Below are 5,356 nucleotides of genomic sequence, written 5' to 3' on the forward strand. Positions count from 1 at the left end.
AAGGAGGAGGAAGCTCAGGCTCCGGTTGTTGGCTCTCACTATGGGGGAGTCCCGGTAAGAAATGAAGACTCCCAGTATTAGCAGAGATATAAAGAAAGATAAAACAGAGACAGCTGAAAAAAACATGGAGATCACATCTATGTATGATAGGAAAGCTTCAGCTTTGGCAATACACTGATTCCTCCTCTCATTGGGCCATTCACTGTAGGGACATCTGATGCAGAATTCACTGTCTGTTAATGTGACACCAGGAAAAAGAAAAGATTAGTATAGATTTCTATAACAGCCCCAGTAAGTGGTGACATAAAATTAAACCAGCACTGCATTGAATGTATCTTTTAACTTATTTTAAAGACTTTATCTATGGAACATTCCAATTATGTGAGGGACAGATTCACCTTTATGACCCACTGTGTATGTACAGGCGAAAATTGCCAAACAAATTAGATGTGCCATGACTGCATACTGTAGTACTCCCTTACTCCTAGAGTGATCCAGTGGGGGGTATAATTGACTTCGGGCAGTGGTATGATACCAGCTTGTTAGACCTCCCCCCACTGGTATTCAGGTTTACAGTGAAGCAGTGATAGGGCTACCCTGATTGGCTATAATCTTCCTGCATCTCAGGCTGGGTGAGTAAGTTATACATTTAATATTTAAGTTATACATTTAAAGCAACAGTAACACCAAAGATTTCAAGTGTATAAAAGAAATTCCAATATAATGTACTGTTGCCCTGCATTGGTACAACTGGTGTGTTTGCCTCTGAAACACTACTATGGTTTATATAAAGAATGCAGCTGTGTAGCCATGGGGGCAGCCATTCAAAGGAGAAAAGGCACAGGCACTTAGCAGATAACAGATAAAACACTATTGTATTCTACAGAGCTTATCTGTTATCTGCTATGTAACCTGTGCCTTTTCTCCTTTTTTCCAGCTTGAATGGCTGCCTCTGGGGCTACACCAGATTATTCTATATAACCTATAGTAGAGTTACTGTAGCAAACACACAACTTTTACCAGTGCAGGGCAACAGTACATTATATTTCATTTACTTTAAAACTCTTTAATTTTTTAGTGTTACTGTTCCTTTAATATTGTTTTTTGTTTGAATAAAATGGATTAGTTTGTAGATGCAATCTAATAAAATACCTGCCTTGGCCTCTTTCCACTCATAGTATAAATTGGGAATGTTTTAAATTAACACTTTGAAAATATTCCTATACAGTAAAATGTTCTCCCTTAACCCAATGCATCTATAACACATATTTGTTTGTTTCATTATATATTTGGTTCAGGAGATTATTTTTTTTCAACATCTCTGTCACTGTTGAGTCTTCATTTTACCACTGGAAATAACTTATATAGAACTAATAATATAATTTTAATCCAACATCCTGTAGGGACCCATAGGGTTAAGCTCCCTATGGTGTTATCCCCTATCTTTTCCTTATCTGTGCTGTAATAGGGCAGAGCCCTCTACACTCAGATTACAGTTATTAGGCTACCCCCTATAGGTTTAGCCAGGTTGACCACTCCCCTTGGCAGACTATATAGTGTCTTGCACAAGGAGTGTCTTCCTCTTTGGCTGCTGTTGTCCTAAGGCTGCACGTCACTGAGCCTGAGGCATTTAGGCCCCAGTAAGGAGAACCTGCCATTTGTAAGTCTGGGACAGGGCCCGTGAATGAGATAAAGCCAGCACAGTCAGTCATATGTAATAGCGCCCTCTAGGAGTGGTGAGCATAGATAGCTTATTTAGTAAGGGCAGCACTAGCCCCATCAAAGGAGACTGTAAGGGTTTAGTCTAACCCAGGCTCTGTATGCCTTGCTGTAGGGACCACAGTTAAGACGCAGGATTCAGGCAGTACCTTACCCTGATCCATAGTTGGCTGGAGGGGATCCGTTCCAGTAAAGGGCATCCATTCCTGGCATACAGCTAATACTCTGCATATCCTTCAAGTGGGCTATACTGTTACCTTGAGTGTCACATCTGCTGCTGTTCTCTGTGACCAAGTTCTATACTGCTGTGACTGTGAGTATATACCCTGATGCACTATTCTATATGTGCCTTGTCCAAATAAAGTATTATCCAGTTAACTGCAAGAGCTCCTGGCGTCCTATCACTTATTATATTGCACAACACCAGTGTGGGTTGTAGTTCAGCAACACCATATAGCCCCTGACATAGCTCCCATATAGCGGAGGCCCAGCCTGGGAAAGGGGGTTGCTGTAACACGTGCTCTAATTGTCCAACTAGCCTGGTATAATACCCCTATAAAGCCAAACAAGTGTTACATTGGCGCCCAACATAATTGTGGGGCTGGAAAACACTGTGTGTAATTGTGCCTTTAAAAATCACTGACAGGCACTGCCGGACCCGAGAGGCAAAAAGGCTAGCCTGCATTGAAAATTCTAAATTGTAATTGGCCGTGGGTTCGGTTTCTGGAGCTCTTTAACCGTTTCCCATTGGTTTCCCTGCGCTGTCAATCAACTTCTGCTGTTTCGCGCACTTTCTGAGTGACGCGGGAGGTATTTGGCATGAAGGGGGAGTCTCGCGTGAAGAATAGTCTAGACGCGAGATCTCAAAGGGCGGCTCCCGGACACACGTCACCCGCCGCCATTTTGTGGAGAGATCTTTGTAGAGAGTGGACGCGTGCAAGCTAGCTCCTCACTGCTGTGCCTAGAGACCTCTTGCGGCTGCATCAGGGACAAGGGCTACCTCTTCACAAAGCATACTGAGTACCAGCGCAGCTGCGCAACTCAGCAACAGTGCCTCACTCTTCATTTATACCGCAGCTGCGGGTAAGATTCTCCAAAGAGGGGGACTCTGTACATTACCGCACAAGCCAAGCCACATAGTGGGGCGGCCTAGATAGTGTGGCCGGCCATATCAAAGATAATTTGTGCCGAAATTGGGTTCTGCACCTGTCCTAAGCGGACGCAAGGGAATATACGGGTGTACCCCCCAGCATAACAAGTTTGCGCATTTCTCAGCTCAGACCCCGGCTGCGGCTGAGCATAAAGAGACTGTTTGCCACCGCGCCCAGCCAAGCCACATAGTGGGGCGGCTCTCTTGGAGCGGGTGGTTGTGCTATTTTTGCCAGTATTACCTGAGCCAGTGGCTGCGGCCAGGTTAATTGTGCTTAACTTTTTACCCAACGTCTAACCCCAGCATGGTAGATAAAGGCTGGGACGGCTGGGAGGTCCTAGATGAGGAGAAAACAAAAAGCTTCACCCTCAGAGACCCCCCAGTGATAGACGCAGGTGCCCGCTATGTATGGGTGGGTACATTTGGAGAAAGATTAAATGGTGAAGGAGAAAGGGTGACTGTCCCATTCTGTGGCAGGTGTGGCAGTACCCTCATTGAGGAGGCAAAGAATTTCCAGAGCCACTGCAGTCTGTGTTATTATGGCTGCTGGATTGGCCCATACCAGGAAACAAGGCCCCCTAGAGGTCACCCACTGCCTGGCCCGATGATATTGGGAATAAGCAAACTGTCTGTAAAGTCAGATCTCTCCGTGGAGGTGGAGCCTTTCACACCAGCATCCTCACCAGCACGCAGTATTCCTTCTGCCAAGGCCATAACAGAGGGACCTACTTCTCCACCCATGGGAGGTGTTAAGGATAGCCCTCGTGGAACCAGCTCGGGGGAGGAGCCTCCAGTAATGCTGGATTGTAAGGCTGTTGCTAGGGGGAGGGGCCGAGTACGGGCTGTAGCAAATCAGCCTTCCTCTCCACCAATAGAGAGTCCTTCAGAGGAGCCTACAGAGTGGGCCACTGATGGGACTACCACCATCTGGGTAGACAAAACATCACCCACACCAATGCCTACACCACCAGTACCTGACCAGCCTCCAGCGGAGCCGGTCTTGTCATTACCAACCGTGCCACTTAAAGGGGCTGTGCCAGGCCTAAATCAAGCCTTTTGGGTTTTGCCCGGACGGGGAGACCCAGCAAAGATGCGGTCGGTGTCCAGGGTACAGAGGATGATAAATACCCGCGTGATGGGCCTCTGGGGTTTCTGCATGCAGTATGCCCCAGAGTGGGTTTTTGATGAGGTCGAGAAAAAGGTACAAGAATGGTTGTATGGAGAAATCATCAGGCGTGCAGAGATTGGCACTGAGGGAGTTTTCCACAGTGACGCCGAGAGACGCGACCGTGATGTAGAATACATAGGAAATCTGATGCATGAGTGGTGGTATGGAAGAACCATAATCAAACACTTTGTTAAAAGTTGTGGTAAGTTCCACGAAGACAAGTTCTTCAGCATGAACGCTCAACTCCCCGGAGGGGGAAGGATTGACAAGCCTCATCCTTATTACTATCTTTCCTACGAGGAGACCCTAAAAAGGTTTGGAATCTCTAAATAACTTTTCCACAGTGGCACCGGCTGGGCACTGTACCCTCATTCTGTTTTTGGGATGAAATCCCTACTCTGGACTCATGGTATTGAGCAAACAGAGATCAGTTACCTTCATTTACCCCTCAGTGGTGGGTTTGTTCTCCTCCACAAAGGAGGCACTGCTGAGACGTTAATTTGTGTACATAGTTGGCTCTAAAAAGACTGCTGAGCCCCCACCTCACTGCAACTTCTACCTCAACCTCACCAGGGAGGACCCATTGCCTAATCCACACCTACAGAGTGCATGTCAGGAGATTCATGAACACTGGGCTAGGGTGGGAAGCAATGGACTAATAAAGTTGGCTTGGGTGGGGCCATGAATGTCTAAAGAGTTAACTATTGTTTGCACTAACCTTTTTCTCTTTAAGCTAAAGTACCTGGGACACCTGAATGAAGGCAGGATCGTTCCCATGTGTAAGTGTATCTGTTATACCCCTGTTGCAGGTTACAGGTGGTATATAAAGGATCTCTTAAGTGTGTGCCTGAGCACCCCTGTAGTGGTCAGGAAGGTGACTCAAGATTTGCTCTAAGTATTGTGCCTGTTATACCTCTGTTGCAGAGCCAGATGGTATTTCAAGGATCTATAAGTAAAGTGCCTGAGTGATCTATTATGACACTCATGATTGTATATGGTTTACAGTAACGTAACTAGTAACGAAACAGTTAATATTTTGTTTAAATCAAAATTCTGTTACAGCTAAGAATGTGCCTGGGAACCTGTACTTCAGGAGCATTTCCCATGTTGCACTGGAGTGATCCTACAGGACACTCAAAGTGTATATGATTCAATACAAGTTGCTGTATATGCCTAATCTTTCTTTGCAGCTATCCAATGTACCAGATACTCCTCAGGAGAGGGTATCAGAAATGGATGTATGGGTACTGTATTTTTGCACTAAATCAATGCACTACTGTTATTGCTTGAAAAGTGTACTTATTGTTATTTACCATTGC

The sequence above is a fragment of the Xenopus tropicalis genome, chromosome 1, assembly GCF_000004195.4.
Source record: "Xenopus tropicalis strain Nigerian chromosome 1, UCB_Xtro_10.0, whole genome shotgun sequence".
NCBI classification, from domain to species: domain Eukaryota; kingdom Metazoa; phylum Chordata; class Amphibia; order Anura; family Pipidae; genus Xenopus; species Xenopus tropicalis.